Source organism: Desmodus rotundus, chromosome 1 (genome assembly GCF_022682495.2).
Source record: "Desmodus rotundus isolate HL8 chromosome 1, HLdesRot8A.1, whole genome shotgun sequence".
NCBI classification, from domain to species: domain Eukaryota; kingdom Metazoa; phylum Chordata; class Mammalia; order Chiroptera; family Phyllostomidae; genus Desmodus; species Desmodus rotundus.
Window position 1 is genome coordinate 35563555 of NC_071387.1, and position 21216 is coordinate 35584770.

At 40.6% G+C, this 21216-nt stretch overlaps 1 protein-coding gene across 3 annotated transcripts in view; it reads right to left on the reverse strand.

Annotated features, from left to right (window-relative positions):
* The window catches only part of NTRK2 (neurotrophic receptor tyrosine kinase 2), a 319382-nt gene that overhangs the window by 95391 nt on the left and 202775 nt on the right, over positions 1-21216 (reverse strand). The window lies entirely within an intron of this gene.

The following is a 21216-nucleotide window of genomic DNA, read 5'->3' on the forward strand; positions in this document are numbered from 1 at the left end:
CTGAATGAGAGTGGGGCATTATATAATTAGTATATTGTCTGGTAGGGATATGCACAGTGTATTAAATGTGAACCTAAGCTAAGAAAGTGGCTAGGAGATTGTTGCATTAATAAAAGCATAGTCATGAAATCTTGGTTAGAGTTGTGGCAATGAAAATAAAAGGAAAGCTGCCCTGGGCGTGTAGCTCAGAGGATTGATTGCAGGCTGCGAACCAAAGGATTGCTGGTTCAATTCCCAATCAGGGCACATACCTGGGTTGCAAACCAGGTCCCCAGTGAGAGCCACGTGAGAGGCAACCACACATTGATGTTTCCTTTCCTCTCTTTCCCCCTCCCTTCCCTTCTCTCTAAAAATAAACAAAAGAGAAAAAAAAATAAAAGGAAAGCTATAAATTCTAACACCTATGTTATTTAATAATTGGAGTAAAAGCATTACTCACTCATCTACCATACTCCACATGACTCTCAGAAACATGAATGGCTTTCTCAACCAAGTTTCCCCCTAACTCTGCTGCCAAATTAAATAATCTAGTTGCCAAAGCAAAGAGTTCATTAAAAATTACATGCATTAGTCAGAAAGCTTCCTTATTTTATCCCTTAGTCTTCTATCCAGGAGGACTTCTCAAAAATAGTGATTATACCCATGCACAAACACCTTTGGGATCACCTGAGACCTTCTCTATTCAGGGAACTATGGATTCACGTCATATGCATCACTGCATCATCAGACGGTGTTGTCATGTGGACCCATTGGACCCAGATCTGCTCTGAGGAGACATGGGTGAAGACGGGGAGCAGAAGCCGATGCAAAAAGCCCCAGATGTGGACCAGAGAATGAGGAGGACAAGGGGCAGGAGGACAGGGACAAGTATGGCACTGGTACATGAAAAATCTGGATCCTAATACCTTGATTGCTTGGGCCTGCTGGAGTCTTTGTACTTCATCCTGCCTTCCCAGCCCTACCCAACACAATAACACTAAGGGTTGAAATTGTCCTGTCCTTTGTTTGCCAGGTGGGTTCATAGACATGGCCAGATTTGAATATAACTACAGTCTTCATTTTCATAAGTGAATTGTAATAAAGACTCACTTCCCCTTTAAATTTCAATAGCTTTGTTGTGCTTTCCACTCCCTCTTCACTGCAGTGTGTGGGCATTACACACACACACACCCAGACACCTCACACGCTGCACTGACAGCTGCTTGCCAGTCAATGAAGTCACATTACTCTGCCATGGGGACGTGTGAACTCAGCCGCCTCGCAGGAGGTGGGCAGAGGCACACACGATGCAATCAGTGTAAACGGGAATTTTCTCTCTCTTGCGCCTGGCTGTTTTGTTGGCTTATTGAGCAGAGGAGTGAAAAAGCTTCATCGGTTAGAGAAGCGTATTTAGAAAAAAACCTGGTCTTTTTATTGTCATTATATGAGATAATAACTTCATGAGACTGTCACCTTGAGATTCACGCTGGATGGACGAAGCAAGCTTCTGGCTCTCAGAAAAATTCAACAGAATTGTCCTCCTTTTTCCATGGAAGCGTCAACAGCAATTACACATCAGGGACTCCCTAACAAATGTACCAGAGCCCCTCCAAGGGCCGCTAGGCTGCAGACAGCTCAATCACTGTCACGACGTCTTCAGCACCTTTAGCATCACCCTTAGAACTGATACTTGTAATGCTCCAGGCCAGGCAGCTGTCCTGTGGCCAAGAGCTGCCCAGCCCAGTTGCTCCTAGCGCAGCGCACGTTTATGGGCTGTCATTCCAGCAGAATGACCTCCATCTCAGGCTCCGGCAACCCCGAAACTGATGACCTAAACCAAGTACTTGAGAGCTTAAGTGCGCTATTTCACAGGACTTTTATACTCTATGAAAAGAATTATTGAAAGACAGGTATTTATTTTGGGTTGTATGTACTTACATTGTGTCTGATAGTATGCAAAAAAAAAAAAAGATTTGTCTCACCTGACATCATTAGACTACCCACAAGGACTTCTACGCCCTCAAAGTTAAACCTCTTTCCAAGACCCATCGACACTAACAAGCAGACTTGATTGTTTAAATTAGAAATGTACGGTGGGAGGAAAGCTACAGGACACCGGGATGGGATGAGACTCCAGAAGCCTAATTAACAGGACTAGGACAAGGGAGTGTGACAGACTCATACACAAGTGAGCTGGCAGCCCTAACTAATTAGCAACAATTAATTTTACGGTAAGAGCAAGAACACATGTATTATGTTCTATAAAAGCTTAATAGATGTCACCATAAATCACTCCCATCTCTCCCCTGAAATTCAACTTGCAAGCAGGCTGCCATGAAATCTTCAAGAATTAACACTGTCGAGCTGCCTGCTATGTCTTGGATCTTAACATGAAAAAACAAGATGATTTTTTTTCTCTGCCACTTGGCCCTCCACTAATCTCAGCTGCTGTAACTGGAGGCAGGCTCAGCCGCACCCAGGCCCTGAACCTATTCTGATTAAGGAAGGTAAAAATGAGCAGCCCCAGGCCTGCTCCTGGTAGGACCTGGGATCCATTGTCCCACTGTAGACTGGATGGCCGTGTGCCCAGAATAAGCTCCTTGCCTGAAATGACAACCAGATTTCATCATCTATGTCTTCTGTCAGTTGGAAAGGCCTGCATGGAACAGTATGCGGATCAGGGGCTGAGCGGGAGAAGGAGCCTGGACCCCGAGTAACGCCTGCTGGGCACGGGGATTAGGAGCACTGCTGTGGTTTCTTTCTGTCTGCTTTGTTTTCATTTTCCACTGTTTTTTAAATTGTAGTAAAATACACCTAAAATTCATCCTTTTAAAGTGTACAATTCAGGGGCATTAAGTGCATTAACAATTTTGTGCAGCCATCATCACTATCCAATTCCAGAACTTCGTCGTGCCCCCAAATGGAACTCCTGTGCCTATTGAGCAGTCAGTTCCCCTCTCCCCCTCCCCTCAGCCTCTGGCAACCACTAATATGTTTTCTATCGCTATGGATTTGCCTATTCTGGATATTTCATATAGATGAAGTCACACCATCTGTGTCCTTCTGTGTCTGGCATCCTTGCACTTAACATAATGTCTTCAAGGTTCATCATGTTTTAACATGTAAAAGCACTGTATATTTTTTGATCACCCTGATTAGCCCTGTCTGTTGGCCAGTGTTGGTCTCCTTCAGCTTCCTGAACAGTATCTCAGTTCGCTTCTGAGTTGGGAACCCATTAGAAAGCCCAGCCAAGTCCTTCCAGGCCCCTTCATCAAATGGTTGCACTTTATTTCTCATCCTCCCAGGCTCTTGGTGGGACCCTACTCTAACAGGGCAGATTAACTGTAACTGGGACTCCGCTGTTTGTTAGACAGCTCTTTCTACCACAATCCACCAACCAAAATGGGCTTCCTCAGCACGGAGGTAGACCCAACCTACCCTTAGGAGCACTGTACATCACTAACTCTGGACTAGTAGATTTTAGATGCCAGACTTCAGTCAGGTAAGTGAGTGGCCCCAGCCCTGAATCTACATTTGAATAGTTTTAATCTTCCAAAAAGCTCAACATTTTGGGATGTATAATGCTAAATTAGAATGTAGGAGATGTGACTTCTTCCAGGGAGATGGACTAGACATATTTTTCTCAACTCTTCCCACAAACTTATGAACCCTGGACAATATATAGAAAATAAACATAAGAAGACTCTGAAAGGTAGAGAGACCGATTAGAAACTTTGTAATTACATGGTAATGAGTTCCTTGAATTTTATTTTTGTCTCATATATTCCCAGATTAGAAATGAAGAAGCCAGGAACCTGAATATACACAGGCAGAAAAATACCCAGAGAAAAAGGCTGCTCTCTCTTTCTAAAAGACCGGGAAAGCAGAAACCAAGTCGGACAGAAAAATCTTAACACGGTTACCACTCTACTCCTACCAAACCCCATAGGAGAACTGTGGCTCCACCCTCTGCCGAGCTGGCAAAGGCCATGTGGGGAGCCTGGCCTGCTTCCCATCTTCATGAGGCTCTAATACGGCATCCAGCCATGGGCCCACGTGATATCAGAGAAAAGGCCAAGCAGAGAACTAAGACTTTCATACCCACCAGGCAGTAACAAGTGTCTACCCACCACCACCACAGTATTATTGGAGACCATGCAGGGAGCCTGTACTTCCATCCCCACCCTGCAGGAACCAGGCACTCCCCTTCCATGCAAGGGTGATGTCAGAGGTAGCTGAGTGGGGAGTCAGGACTTTTGCCACCACCCAGCAATAATGAGGCCACTCTTCTCCCCCACACACTAGGGTATCAGTGGAAGCCATGTGGGGAGAAGTAAAAGGCATTCCACCCCTCCCAACCAAGGAGGTATCTATCAGTGGGGGCCTAATAGGGAGAGGAACTCCTAACTACACCAAAATACTAACAAGGACACTGCCTCCTCGTGTTAACAGTGGTTGAGTGGAAAACCTGGATGTCCACCTTCACCCAGCAGCAACAAGGCAGATTCCCCATTTTCCCTACTAGGATGATATCAGAGAAAGCTAGCTAAAACAGAAGACTTAAATACATTCTGAGTCTCAAACAGAATACCCTAGATTTGTAAGCCTCAATCAAAAATCACTGATTATACCAATAACTAAAACGATCTCAAACTGAATGAAAAAATAAAATCAATAGATGACACTGCGAGGATAACAGCAGTGTTAGAACTATATGACAAAAATTATAAAGCGGTTATCATAAATGCTTCAATGAACAGCTACAAACACATTAAAAGAAATGAAAAAAATAGTCTCAGCATGGAAATAGAGGATATGAACAAATACCAAATGGGAAATTTAGAACCAAAAAAATACAATTACCAAAATTAAAAACTCAATAAATGGGCTCAGCTACAAAATAGAGGGGACAGAGGATAACATTCAGTGAACTTGAAATAGAACTACAAAAATTATCCAGTCTTAACAACAGAAAGAAAATGGACTGGAAAAAATAATGGAGCCTGAACAGATGGAAGTGTGGAACTATAGTAAAAGATCTAACATTCACAGTAGCAGAACCCTAAAAGAGGAAAAGAAAGCATGGTCCAAATGTAGTCAAAGAAATAAAGACTGAAACTTTCCAACTCTGGCAAAAGACAAACCTAAAGACTCTAGAAGTAAACACCACACAGAATAAATCCAAAGAAATCCACACTATGAAGATTACAGTCAAACTTCAGGAAATTAAAAACGGAGAAGCAAATCCTGAAACCAGTGTGAGAGAAATGGTACCTTACCTATAAGGGAGAATCTATTTGAACGACAGTGGATTTCTCATATAAAATGATGGAACCCAGGAAAAAGCAGTGCAAACTTATTCAAGCGGTGAAAGAAAAATGCTATCAATCCAGAAACATATATACAGTGAAAATATCCTTCAGGAACAGAGAAAGGAAAAACTGGACAAATACATTTCCCTTCTCCTTTGGAGTTTTCTAATTTCTGTTTGAAAGCAAAAATTACAATATTGTCTGTTGTGATTTTAAATATATGTAGAATAAATAATGAAGGCAATTATAGTATAAAAAAGGAGAAAATAAAGGGAAATGAGGTTTCTATATTTCATTTGAACTTCCAAAATTAAGAGATGGTAATAGTTATGTATATAAGGTGGGGCAAAAGTAGGTTTACAATTGTTGGTGTGGAAAATAATACAGTAATTAATAAATTGTAATACAAGAATAAACTGTGTGGTTTGCATACTCACCACCGTAAACCTACTTTTCCCCACCCTGAATATAATATAATACAAAGAGCAACCACTGTGCAAAAGGACATACTCAAAACTACTACAGACACACCAAAATAAAATTCTAAAAAAAAGTTGAAGTAACCCAGAGGAAAGCAAGAAGAAGAAAAAAGAGATATAAAAATAACAATGAAAAAGAAAACAAAAATAATAAAATAGGTGACTTAAGGTTTAACATATCAATAATTATATTAAGTAAGATGATCTAAATACACTAATTAAAAGATAGTAGTTGACATATGAATTAAGGAACATGACTCAGCTCTAATGGCTTCTATAAGAAAGTCACTCAACTATAACAACACAGGTAAATTGAAAATAAAAGACAGATGGATGAATACACGCACACACATATATATTACACACACACATATATTACACACACACACATATTTAAACATTCTTGAAATGACAAAGCTATAGAAACAGAGACCATAGTGATTGCCAAGGGTTATGGGCAGGAGAGAGAAGCCTCAGGAGGGAGAGGGTTTAGCTCCATGCGGGATCTTAGTAGTGATGGAAATGCTCTGTATCACGACTGCATCAATGTCAATACCTTAGTTGTGATGCTGAACTATAGTTTTTCAAGATATTGTCATTGATGGAAACTGAGTAAAATGTACTTGAGATTGCTTTGTATTACTTCTTACAATTGTATGTGAATCTACAATTATCTCAAAGTAAAAAAAGTTTAATTAAAAAATGTCAGCGATGTGCCTTGTGCCATTGGACACGTTTTTAATATGGACAAAGCACATTGCTTGCTTGTAAGAAAGGGTGTGCCACTAAAAGCTACCATTCATTATTAACAATCGTGGCTTTGATCCCACCTGCATCGTAAGGGAGCTCCTTGAGGGCCTGGCTCATATATTATTTATTCATAAATCCTCCACAGTGCCTAGCAAGCACCCTGCTATGTAATAAGTGCTCAATAAATGTTGGCTTAATGTTTTTATCAGCAATGCATTGAGTATGTGAGTATGTGTATTGTGTACTGTTAAAACATTGCTTGCTGTAAATGAGAAAAATATTAAAGAAATGTGTCATGAAGTAAATTAATGCCATCTTTAAGAAAGCGATTAGATCTCTGTTTTCTTTTTACTAGTGCTCTGTTTACTTTTTTCTCTCTTTGGTTTTGTCTGATTGCAAAAGTCATCAATGTTCATCACAGAAAAGTTTTGAAGTCTAGAAATGTGTAAAGGCCTTCACGGCACCTATTTCAATGACTACACAAGTCACTTCCAATTTGACATAGCTGCCCAAAGTGTTTAATTCCAGTTGCCGTGTTCATTGAGTCATCCATCCATCAGATGTATGTTGAGGGTCTGCCAAAGGCAGTCAAGTGGACCCAGAGGGAAGTGGGGTTCCCTACGCTCTCCTGCAAATGAAATGGACTCGCTTGTTTGAAGGGTCCAAACAGAGGGGGTCTTGTTTCTCTTTTCTGGTGGCTAATATCAAAATAACTTAAGCTTCTTGTACTTTGGCATCTTAAAGGGACAGTGCTCCCTGGTTAATTATAACCACAGCTGAGTACTTCCCTAGAACTAAAGAGGACATCTCCAGGGGCCATCTGCCAAAGCATATAAACTAGCTTTTATATATATGAGGTTGGGAGATCAGAAACTGTGAAATTGGGCAAGATTTTGAATCCACATATTCAAATACATTCAGAAACAGAACAAAGTAAAAGGCAACACAGGACAAGATGCTGGGGTTCATAACCACTTTATATTTATGTCAAATCTATATTCTTTGAAAAACTTTATTCTTTAAAAGGGGAAAAAAGTAATACCTCTGAAGATAAGCAGGCAAAATCTATTTTATCAACAAAAAATGCATTATTTTCATTTCCTGATAGTTGTATTGGTGTAAATTTTATCCACTGCCTGAGCAAAATTAAGCAAAGCTTTTGGGATTTTTTGCCAGGCAGGTACAAAAATTTGTGTGCTATTTTTTTGTTCCACTTTTTGAAAAAGAAATAAACTAACTCAAGAGAACATAATTCTGTTTATTGTTCCTCTTGGTAATAAAAGGGAACCAACGAATCTAGACTTTTACCAAATACTGAAGTGCATTTACTAAAATGCACTTGGAACCCCAAATGCAACACACTTTTCAGCACATTTTCTGAAAATGTTCTGTTGCTATGGAAATGGCTATGCAATTTATCCAAATGAAAGCCATTCTTCACAGGTGAGGACCTTCTAACTGGGTTCACCATGCGTCCTTGCCTTTCATGTCATGATTTAGCTGAAACCTGTACTAGAAGCAGCCCTGCCAGCTACAAACAGAATTGCAGATGTCAAGGTCACACTTATCACCACTTGTTATTGGTGATGCTAAATACATTTTTTGGTGGTTTGAAGGAGATTCATATGTTTTGATTCAACAAATATTGATTCCACATTCACTGCAGGATGGCCACACATATCCTCATCCCCATTGCATCTTAGAGAAATGCTTTGAATTTCCCCAAAAGCATACTGGATTTTTTTGAGCCACAAAATTAGTTAAAAATATCCTTCTATAAAAACACACCTATTTAAAAATCACTTTTACAAAAGAAAAAAGATAAAGAATAAATCCAGCGGGGCTGGGAGGGGAGGCTGTTATATTAAGTACAATTTACATAGGAATAAATAGAAATATTGAAAGCAGTCTGTCCACAGATAGAATCGCTGTCACGTGTGATCTTAAAAGCACAAGAAGCCACTTTTCTCTGAAAGCTTCTCTTGTTTGCCTTCAGCCTCTCTGCTGGTGCCAGAATTACCTGATTGTTATGTGACTGGACAGGGTCCATTGCCACCTACTAAACCTACTGCTCTGAGAGGGAGGGACAGGGGATGGATCCATTTTGATGAGAAACACACTAAACCCAGAAAGAGTCACTGATGTCGTGGTTGGGCAGGAGCGGGAAGAACCAGTCCATGCGAAGAGCAAAATCAAATCACCGCAGCCACTCTTCCTTCTGTCCCTGACACACTCATCATCTCCCTGCTCTGCCCACTAGTGGGCTGGTGAAACTGCCCCCCAAGGTCACTGACTGGCTCCACCTCACAAACCCAGTGTTTCTCTCAGCCTTTGTCTTTGTCCTCGCTGCAGCACTTGACACTGTCACCTGCTCATTAGAATTTCTCTCTTTTCACTTCCATGACACTAGTTCTCGGGTTTGCTCATCTTTTTCCTCTACTTCTTGCTGCTCCTGAATTCTCAGCGGTCCCAAGCCTGGAACCCCGGAACCAGTGCCCTCTTATTCTTCTCTTTTACATGTTCTCTTCAACTCCAACTACACATTATTTTTAAGCCTCAAATCTTCCTCCCATACAGATCTCTCTCCATCAATATTTCAAACCCCATAGCTCTTCTGACCCTACTTCCCATCTGCAACTTTCTTGAGAACATTTAGCCCTGAATGTCTTTTCTACTCCCTGGATGCAAAGTATTAGCAGTCAACTGCATCTTTGGCCTCCCCATCCTGACCCTCTACCCTCGTCCTTCAATCTCTCTCACTACTCTTTCACACCCAGATTGACACAAATCACTTTTGATTCTCCCCTTGTTGTCACAGTATACATGTAACGAGTGGCCATTGATCCTGCCTCTATGATTTCTCTCACGTCTGTCTTCATTCATTCCATTAAAAGCCATCGCCCTGCCAAGACCCTTCCTCCTTTAATCTGTATTAATACAATGGTCTCCTGTGTAGGATCTATCTGCCTGATACTCCAGGTTTACTATCCTAGGGCACCCCACCAACAATATTACTCCCTGACTGTGGCTGAAATCCAAATAAAAAATATTTTTATATTGCAACCTAGGACACATATGCCAGTGTTCACCCTAGATTTCATAAAGTATATTTATTTTTATTAGGATGGTGCACTTTTTAAAACTCAACTGAGTTCAATTTTATTTTCTTAAAAAGTGACTGGTATGACCCACTAATGAGCTGAATCATGTATGTTAAAAAGCATTGATTTATAAGATGATTGGGTAGAAAATTATTTTCCTCTTATCTTTCCTACATCCTACCTTCTACCATTCAGGTGAAGTAGAAAATTTCATCATTCTTTAATCATGCCTAAAACACTTTTTTTTACTGTGGTAGACTATACATAACCTAAAATTTACCATCTTCACCATTTCTAAAGTGTACAGTTCAGGGGCATTAGGTACCTTGACACTGCTCTGCAATCACCACCACCGTCCACCCCAGAACTCTTTTCATCTTGAAAAGCTGAAGCACGGAGCCACTAAACAATTACTTCCCACTCCCTCTCTTGCCAGCCCCCGGCAGCCACCATTCTACTTCGTGTCCTTGTGAATTTAACTGCTCTGGGTACCTCACGTAAGTGGGATGATATGGTATTTGTCCTTTTGCATCTGGCTTATTTCACTTACCATAATGTCTACGAAGTTCAGCGATGTTGTAGCAAATGACACTATTTACTTCCATTTTAAGGCTAATAAATATCTGTTTATGCCACTTCTTTTTATCCATTCATCCATTGATGGACACCTTGCCCTGCACTTTCAAACCTGTACTTCTGTCCACATCATTTCCTTGCACATTCCTAGCTTATACCACACACACACACACACACACACACACACACACACACACCCCTTCTACAACCCCTCCATGGCATAGGTATGGGGATAACATTGACACCTGGTATTTCCCTTGAGGAAACACCCCTTCCCTCATCATTTCCATCACCTTCTTTCTTCCCCTTCTGAAACACTCTTTCTCCATTCCCCACTTACATTGTTCCTTCCAGAATAAAGATAACTCTACACTAGCAAATCCTTTCTCACAAATGCATCCATCATCTCAACCCCTGTGGGCCTTCCTCTCTCACCTAATGCTTATACAGTCACATCAACATCATCTTATTGTCTACCTTTCTTTCTCCTTTTCATTAAAAAAAAATTAATGTATAATGCTCCTTAAGGTTGACAAACATAGGTAAGGCTAGGAAAATATTGGTCTAAAGGAGAAAAAAAGCCAGATATTTATAAACTAAAAAAAATGTTTTCTATTTTATTTAAATACTTGGATTATAACAGCATTACTTTCCACTGCTTTTTGTTGTAAAACTAGAGATTTGACCTTGAGTGAAATAGACTTTCATGAATCACCTTCACAGTCTAACCACTGCTTATAAACTAGTTGCTATAAGATTAAAGCATTCCAACTCTCAAAAAACTGGCTTTATAGTCAACAAATATCTATAATGTAAGAGAAATATCTCCTCTCTTCACACAATGCCTTGTTATTTGAAGTGATATCACTAAATTTTCATCTCTGGTATCAGAGGAGAAACATAGTTTGAATGAAAATATTCACAGAAAACTCAGATGTCCCTTTTAGCAATTTGCTTCCGCTTCCTTAACTACATTCTTAAGCGGCAGTTGTTAGAAGAACATAAAATATTATGGTGGTGGATGATGGTAGCAAATGCCATGTACAGTGGAGGGAGGAAGTGGAGATAAAGGAAAGCAGGTAAAGGAACCATAAAGTAGAACCCATGCCTGAAGAATATGTGGTTACCTTGCTAAGAATGTATCTCATTAAAACTCAAAAGTGTATATAAAAATTAAAGGGCCCTGGCTGGGTGGCTCAGTTGGCTAGAGTGTCGTCCCGACAGGCCAAGGTTGCGGCTTCAATCCCTGGTCAGGGCACATACAGGACTCAACCAATGAATGCATAGATAAGTGGAACAATAAAAATCAATATTTCTCTCTCTCTTCCCCGCTTCCTCTCTCTAAAATCAATAAATTAAAAAACAATTTAAAGATTAGAAACTAAGGTTTGCTAGAATTATACTTCTAGCCAAGCCTCTGCAAATTCCATTAATAATTAAACTTTTTACAGCATTCTCAGTGACTCCTAGAGGAATACATTAAAGACAGGGGGTATCCTCTGCCCAAGGTTAAGCAAAAAGGCAATTCAATGATGAGGATTAGAATGCATGAATTCTCAGTTCAGAACACTGTGTTCCTAGCATACAGGGTAGGAAACAACACTCTGTAAAACCTGATTAAGAAAGGGGAGCCAGAGAATAATATAAGGGTATTTCCATATTTAAGCTGTTTTGCAGCACCTAGCAGATCTTTTTTCTCAATTCTTCTTTTTGGCATTGCAGGTACTGTTCATTTAGACTCACTAATTTTGAACAGCCTGAACCAGCTGCTCAGCAATAGTTGGAGCATCTGCTTAGTAATACTCCAGGCAGAAAGTTCTATAGGTTCATGAGTGAGGCATCCCAGGATTCAGTAAAAAACCAGTGTTCTCAGGCCAGTTAATGTCCTTAGCATATTTTGAAAGGAAGGAAGGGAGGGAAGAAGGGAGAGGAGGAGGGGGGGAGGGAGGGGAAGAAGAAGGAAAGAGTGGAGAAGATATAAAAGAAAGAATAAATGAGAGTTGAAAGAGAAGGAAAGATTTTCCTGCCTACTAAGAATACACTGCTTCTTCTAGCTGACTTCTTTTCCCATCAAAAAATAAGATGCATTGAAATCAAAGACTTTGCCCAATTTAAAATAGAGTTAGCAAGTATTTTAGTACTGGGGTGATCATAACATAGGAATTTGGAAAGATGAGAAAATTGTGAGAATATAATTAGCTGTAAAATATTTCCAAATGATCAGCTCCATGCCATATTCTGGGCTTTCATCCTCAAAGTCACCCCACGGTCATGGCATTGACCTGGCAGTTCCAGATGCCTTCCAAGAAAGCTTTACCCAAGGACTTGTGTTTATTAGAGCTGCACTGGTCAGAACTGCACCACACTTCCAGCTGCCAGAGAGTCAAGAGCGCTGGCCAAGAGACTCTTCTGCAGGATGGAAATGATCTATCTGTGTCATCCTACTTCATAGACATCTAAAATAAGAAACTGAAATTTTATTTAATTTTCATAATTTAAATAGTCATATGTATAGACTTTCAGCTGGGCAGTCCAATAGAATTTTAAAATTCCCTCATCTCTAAGTTACATGGTGACCCTAAGAGGTGGGCTGGAGAAGAGGATGAAGGATCACGGAAATGATCTGTAAACGTTTGCAACCATGCTAGTGACTTGACAATTATTGTTGTATTTAGACCTCACAGAAGCTACAGCAGGCTTTATTGTACCTATTTCACAAATAAAATGTCTAAGGCTCAGTTGAGCGATGTGGCTAAAACCACAGACTTAATAGTAGCAGATTTATGCTAATTTTATGGGGCTTAGAGAGCATTGTTTATTAATAATTTTTTAAATAATTTTTTAAAAATTATTACAGAGCTTATAGCACTCTATATTTGTCTCTTCTTTTTTTTTGGGGGGGGGGGGGTCCTATCTATGCGTTATTTGCTGGAAAAAAACCTTTAATCAAATATACAACTTATAACTGCACATTTTCTCTTAGAAATTTACCATGCTCCACTTACTGATCTTATTTCTAAGTTAAAATGTGAACTGCCTGCATGCAGTTCATTAGCACACCGGCTCCTTACCTCCTGCTACCTACTCACTTGTCTTTTGATCGATATGCTGCTCCCTGATGCCTGCAAAAGAAAAAGTTTTTGTACTCAAGTTGATAAATGTTTTCTACTGCTGAAAACTTTTAAATTGAAAACTTGGGGAAAGGAATTTAAAATGAATCAATGAAATGAGCCTTTTAATTTTATCCAGGCTGTCCTCTGTCATCTCAGAAGAGCTGAGGAGGCTTCCTTCCCATTCAATGACTGGAGAAGACAATGTTAATGGTCTGATCACTGAAAAATTGACAATTTACATTTAGACTCGCAAACGCAAATACTTTTTAAATAGCACTGCCAACCCTTTACCAAAGCACGCCTCTGAAATGCAGCTGCTTCAGTTCACTGCAGGCTTGCTGTGGCCGGGAGCTACAGGTGATGTACGAAGGAAAAAGGAGACCATAGAAGCCAGCCCATCACTGTGACCTTGGTCTTCTTAGGACTCTTCATTGGGGATCCACATTTAAGAATAAAAGCTTTAAGAATATCCTTCCTTCACTATCCCCAACCACATGAACACATTAAGAAACACAAAATCCTTCATATGTTCTGATCTCAGCAGGTATGGGCAAAGGGAAAGGGTAGTAACAGAGCCCCAAACAAAAACAGGTAGATTGGTTTCTCATCCCATCTTTGCTATTTATTAGCTATGAGACCCTACACCAGTTGCTCTTCAAACAGTTGTCTGGTGTTTTAAATGAAGAGGTAGAACTAAATGATGTCTAAGGTCCCAGACAATGCTAACATTCTGAATATGATCATGTTATAGAGAAGCCATCACTTTCTTTCCTTGATACCAGCGGAACTGGTCTGATTTCCAATAAGAGAAGCATCTGGTGCCATGCTTGTGAGAAAGATGCAGCTGTGAGATGTGTGTGTTGCTTGAGATGCCCGCCAAAGTATGTTGTTCCCTTAACATGGACTTCTTTCTTTATACCAACTGAACAGGTATTGTTAAATCTCATCTCTCCTTGGATTTTCCAAATGGCCCTAAGACAGGAACTAAGTATTGGAGGAGCTGAGTGTTCATCCAATAAGGGACCAGAATCCTGATCTGTGGGACCCTAGGGGGTCTGCCACTCCATTGTGCTGCTCTGTTCATTCTTCTGGCTGCCCCTGCCTCTCTCTCTCTTCCCCTCTCCCTTCTTTCCTCCATGACTAAATCTTCACAATGGGAATAAAAAATTCCGTTCTTATGTAAAAGCTATAGAGTAGTATGGCATGTTGTTTTCAACAATCAGCTGGCTCAAATTCCTGACCCCTAGTCAGATGTTTTGCTCAAACCTGCCATTTCGACCTTTAATGGAACAGTGGCAGGAGTGGGAATATTGGACCTGGGAGTGAGGCTTGGTAGTGAGTGGTAAGACAGGTGCCCTCCCAGCTTTCTAGAGAGGAAAAAAAATAATGATTGGTAACATGACCAAATTGTTAAATGCTTTATTTGGATTGGTATACACTGAAAACACATTGCTACCATGTCTGGGGTCCTCTGTGCACTTCCTTGGATATTTTAGGTACTCTCACCTATGTTATGTCCTGAAATACATGATCAGCTTTTGATGGGGAGTTGCTTTAGAACTAGGTAGGGGGAAAAAATAAAATCTCTAGGTAATTAGAATTTGAAAACATATTTAGTATTCCACAATACAAGGAGCCAAACATCCATGCTGGTATCTTCCCAAAGGAACCATTAATGCATGAGTTTTGAGGATCATCATCCATACGCCCCCCAAATCTCAGAGCTCAAATGACTCCAAAAAAGGAACTATGCCAGACTTTATTGTCACTGAAGACAAGTACCTCATTCGGAAATAAACTGAAAACACTAAAAAAAACCCCAAAAACAAAACCAAAAACCCTCTTTCCTTTTAAGCCAATTCAAGTCCTAGTATGTACATAGTAGGAACAAGGTCTGTTTATCCACACAGAGAGATCTACTTCACGAAGTGCACTGTGTCTGGCCACAGGCAAACACAGTTTTCTATATCACAACATCACCTGGAAGACCACAAACAACTGGTAAAATGGAGATGTTCTTCTGAGAAAATGATGGCACCAGAGAATGCAGCTCTGAGAGAGATGCAGACTTCGTCAGAGCCAGAAGTTAGACATTGTCAAGCCCCTCATATATGGCTTTATCAAGTCTCATCAGCTACAGTCATTTTACACTAAGGCCACAGAGGTGGTAGCATTTTTGTTAGAGATGTATCTGTCTTCTAAGGATGGTTTACAAAGGCAACTCTAGATATCATAGAAAGAACAAGCAGCAGTGGGGAGGACCTGTCCTCTTTGTCTTATCCCATAGGCTTTCCTGCCTCTGGGTTTCCTTGAAAAGTAAAGGCAGCACTGAACACTAGAAAGTGGGTCCAATCTTCTACCCACCCTAGGGTTAAGCTTCAGCTGCCATGGCTACAAAGACGTAAACATCCCTTGGTCTTTCTCTCACAAGCCTTTTCTGTTGGCATTTCTTTTATCTTCTTCAGATCCTTGTATGGCAGGAGATGAAATTCACCACTGCCCCATCTAACATGAGTGACCACCAAACACATGAGCATCCTCATAACCAGTGTTTTGAACTCTGCATCTAGTAGATTGTTTGTCTCCGTTTTGTCTAGTTCTCTTTCTGGAGTTTTGTTCTGTTCTTTCATGTGGAACCTGTTTCTTTGTCTCCTCATTTTTGCAGCCTCCCTGTGTTTATTTCTATGTATTAGGTAGAGCTGCTATATCTCCCTTGGTAGAGTACCAAGCAGAACCTTTAAATAAACATATGTTCTCCTAGTTTCATTTTAGAGATGTATCAAAGAGCTGGGTAACCCAGAATACTGAGTACAATAAATCTCTTTAAAGACACATCTTGAAGGCCTACCACAAGACTTCTTCCTTCCTTCCTTCCTTCCTTCCTTCCTTCCTTCCTTCCTTCCTTCCAGTTTTTGGGGATATCACAAGTCATTCGTTCTGGGTTAGTCTTGGAGACAAAAATGTGTGCTTCAGATTTCAATCACTGCATGGTCCCTCCATCCAATACATTACTGTGCTCCTCTCTGCCAGGCAGTGTTTTAGCAGTGGGTAAAGGAGACCAAAGTCCCTGTCCTTGTGGAGCTTACACTCTTGCACAGTGCCTGGCACCAAAGAGTGCTCAGTGAAAGTTGCTGAATGAAGGCATGCATGCACTTTCATCTTAAAGAACAAATAAATCATCCGGTTAAATCTTAAGTAGTTACATAATTTCTTCAAAAAGTGTAGTCACGTCCATAATCAATGTTGCCTTGAAAAAAACCTAAAAACAAACCAACCAACCATGATTAATTTCCCAGAAAAATCTATCCCAACAGAACAACAACAAAAACAAGAGAGAGAGAGAGAGAGAGAGAGAGAGAAGCTTACTCAAATGGGCAGTAATGATCCTAGGAAAATGTTATTTAGAAATTAGCATAACTTCTGCAAGAGAACAACACAGACAAGTGCCCTACCTATCACACCCCTTAGAAATCTCATTGAATGAGTTAAAGATCTCAGGGCACCATTTGTCTTTTATTATCAGGTAATAATTGCTCAAGCTCCCTCCACTCAGCAAGCAAGCCCCCCATACTCTAAACTTCTCCTACTGCAGCAGTGAGAAGGGAGAAGGGAGTGAAACCTGGCAAAGGCAATCCTTAAGAGCTTTATGTTCCCTCCTCTGCAACACTGTATTGATTTTCTCACACTCCCCGAAGATCTGAGACTTTTTATAATCATGACCATAATTGAATGCCATCAGGGGTTCAAGGGGACTTTCCTCTTTGACATTTAAAGAGACAATAGCATCAGTTTAAAAGACATAAAACCTTACCAAAAAGCCAAGGCAGTCCCATAGACCAACCCTGCCATTCTCATCTCCACTTTCTTGATTGTGGCTCTGAGTGCCTGGTCACTGGCTCCAGAAATATGTAAAGAAAACTCCTGTTCCTCCCCAAGACTTGATCATCTGGCTGCCAGGACAGGACAACATGAGAAGAGGAGAAGAGCTACTTGGGGAGAATCATTTCCAGAGAAAGACAATTTAAAAGGCTTTCATCAAAGATTGCTGCTCTTAACAGACAAGTAATGGGTCAAAAGTGCCAGGAAATTCCAAACCTATCCACCTCCAAAATCACGTGCAGACAGCATCCCTTGTGTTAGAGAAATGGAAATGTCTGTATCAACATAACTGCTTAAAAGTTAAAGCTGGGAAGTTGTAAAGTATGTCTTTAGGATTTAAAGGACATTTTTTTTTTTGAAGTTTAAAGTTCACTGAGCCTCCCGTCATTTTGCCTGTCTTACTGTCAATATCCTACACTTCCTTCTCTCTGTCCTGAGTTGGTAAGTTATATACGTTATTTTCTCAAGTTACCTATTATCTAAAGGTTAAAACATTTTCTCCATTATTGCTTGGATAAGCTTGAATTCTGTATATTTTCCTGCAATTTTAACCCAGGTGAGCCACGTTGAAAATGCTTTACCTTCTCTGATGCTTGTCTAATCTCCCTCTGTCTATTAAACTTTGTCTGTACCTAATTAGAAGAAAAGGCTTACAAATTGTGTCCCCAGTCCTGTGTGGTTTTTTGAAATCATCACAGACAATATTAGAGATGATCAATAGTATCTATTGTTTTTGTTTTGCCATGCAAAGGGCAATTTATTTGTGTGATGTCTGTCATCACTCGTGTTCAATATATTTGTAAATTAGGCTTCACGGTAAGATTTTTGTGGATGACCTATTGGTTGGATGATCATCTTACATGACCACAATCTTTCCAGACTGTAAAAGTCAAAGAAGCTTCGTGGTTTTGGCCAGCCTTAAGTCAGGCATGTCGAAGTTCAGATAGGATATTTAGGTGGAGGATGTGGGGATGGTTGGGGAGTCTTTCTGTTTCTTGCTGAGTGGAATCTGACTGGTCCGTGTAATGAGGTAGAACAGAGAGTTGGGATGGTGAAGCTGCAATAAGCAGAAAAAGAAATTGCTCGACTTTACTTCAGCTCAGCAACCAGTGACCCATTAACACACAAAGCTAAATAAAATCATCTGTTAGTGGAGATAAGTGTGCTGCTGGTCTGGTTATACAAACTGTGTCCCATTAAATTTAGTACATGAGATGCAAGACACAGAGGACCAGCTCACAGTTGGAATACATTCAAGGTCTTGGAGCAACAGCTTTCTTAGATTCATGTGGGTTAAAACCCCTGCAAGTGTGGAATCTGACCAGTCCATGCAGTTGTCAGGCACCTGTTAGAGTTTTCATTTATCCGAATTACATTGAGTGGCTCTGCCTTGGGTACATACTCACTGCACAGTCTGGCCCTCCGGAATTAACAGCCTAATGATATCTCCTTGCAACACTTGGTTGGAGAGGCCTCCTGGGGCGCATTTCATCTGTGCCGCCCTCTTTTTGTTACTGAATGTACCATGTTTACCTTGGAAAGTAGGGTGACCTGTTTCTTGTTGTCAAAAGAGTTCTGTGGGTTTGGAAAAGTCTCAGAGATAACGTCAGCTCCTGCATGCAGCTGCTTCTTTTACAATGGATGGAGGCAGAGCGGGCAGTGCCTGCCTGGTTGGCCAAAAATCCTTACTCTGCTCCACAGATACACACCATTCTCCCCCGGATCATGCCGCATGCTTTGACGCAAACTATTTCCTCCTTTGCCTCATGGAATAATTGAAATAAAATCAATAATATAGAATCTGATTCACAGACACAAAAGCAGACTCGCTAATAAGCATAGTCGTGCCTGGTATTCACGGTGTCTGTATGGGAATGCTATCCCTTCTCATCTCCGCCAAGCGCCAACCCACATGGCCACATCCACCTTGTTATCGAGAAGCTGCTGCTAATATCAGGACACAGGGTCAACTGCTTCCCAACTGCTGAGCATCAGGGATGACTCCCGGAACAACAATTCTTACTCCTGTGAGGCAGCAAGACGCTCAGTGGTTCTGGAAGCAGCTCTGAATGGAGCACAAAGAAGCACATCTCCAGGGGTTACCATGGTCAGAAAGGATTTGATAAGGAAGCGCAGTTCTCACACAGAATACATACCATATGCTGCCATTTATACAAAGCTCTAGAAGAGGCTAAATGACCCTGTGGTTAAAGACAATTAGAATGGTGAGGATTTGTTGTCTGATGGAGGGCTGGTGGACGGGATTGACTGGAAAGGCATGGGAAGAAAATTTATGGGGTGAAGAGTAATGTTCTGGATCCTGATGAGGGTGTGGGTTACTTGGGAGTATGCACTTGTCAAAGTCATGGAACAGTTCATTTAAGACTGGTGTGTTTCATTACAAGTAACTTTGTCTCAAAAAAAGAAATGGAAAAAGAGATAGAGAATGATAGAGAATGAAAGAAGGGAGGAATGAAGAGAGAAAGGAAGGAAAGAAGGAAGGAAAGAGAGAGGCATGGAGGGAGGAAGGGATAGAAACCAAGCACCAATATTGAACTCTAGCTTATGCTTATTGACGTATTTAGGGTTAAAGTGCCCTGTTGTCTGCAGCTTCCTTTGAAATGCTTCTAAAAAACAGATGGACTGACGATGATAGAGAGAGAGCTCCATTGCAGAATCCGGATGGGTATATGGGTGTTCACTGAAGAATTCTTTCAACTTTTCTGTATGTTTGAAACTTTTGGTCAATAAGATATAGGGAGTGGACAGAAGAAATTCAATTCTACAATTTAGAAGTCAGGTTTCAGAGTTCGTGGGAGTGCCAAATGGAGCATCTCACAGGGAAGGTTTCAGATGTGAGAGGTAGTGCGCACAACTCTACTTTGCACGGATTCTGCTGCTGGGGCCTCGCTCTCTGGGCTCCGCTGGACTATAACATACAATTCTGCTTGGCAGCAGAGCTCAGATAACTTAAGCAAGAAAAATGTCCTTTGGATAATTTGCAGACTTTGACCTGAAATAAGGGCAGATGCATTTAGATATATGATTTGTTTTCTGGCTGCTGTGCTATTTCAAAGTATCCTTGTTACTGCTTGTGGTGAACAACTCCCCCACCATTAAATGAAATGAATCAGACTGGGTTACTAGAACCATACCCTTTAGCTCTGCTAGCCGACATCCATCTTGCTATCATATTGACCTAAGTTCACCTATTAAAAAAATACTTTTAGGTTGACATATGTGGGTGAAGAATTCTTCCTTTTTATTTTTAAAGCATAATATATTGCCTGAGTCAAACAACTTAAATTACATCTCTGGAAATCTTAACAAAACAGAGTTCTTTCTATATTTCTGTAAGTTCTAATTTATAACTCTTATTTTTATGGGTGAAAGAATGAAAACATGGACATGAACATCAATAAAAATCACTGGTATTTGGCTTTGGGACTCAGTCATAGATGCATACTAAGTGAGACAAACACATGGACTAATCATCTAGGCTATATCCCAGTTTCCTCCCAGATCAACCCTACTGGGTCCCCAGACCCAACTAGATAACTGAGAAAAGAAGAAAAACTGTAACTTGCTTTTCAAGTGGCATCTCCACGGCAGTGTGCCAAGATTAAGCAAAAGCAAGACACAAGTACTGATGATTTCCAGAAGAGTTCCTTTTACTCAGCTCCTTGGGGTAATATATTTTTATACTAGCATACACCATATATTCTGGAATAGTGTGTACGATTCCCTTGTTGTAGTGGGCTGTTACTAGGGTGGCCTCCAATAAACCATACCTCCCTATTTCCATGCCCTTGTATAAGTTCCTCCTTTTCAGTCCAGGCTGGTCCTAGGACCTGCTTTAACCCCTAGAAGGCAGTGAAAGTGAGACTGTGCCATTTCTAGACCCTAAGCTGTAAGAAGGCCTGGCCGCATTTATGCGCTTTTAAAAATATTTGACTATTTTGAGTCCTTTGTTATGTGAAGAAATGCAAGCATCCATGGGCAGAAGTCCACATGGAACAGAATGAGA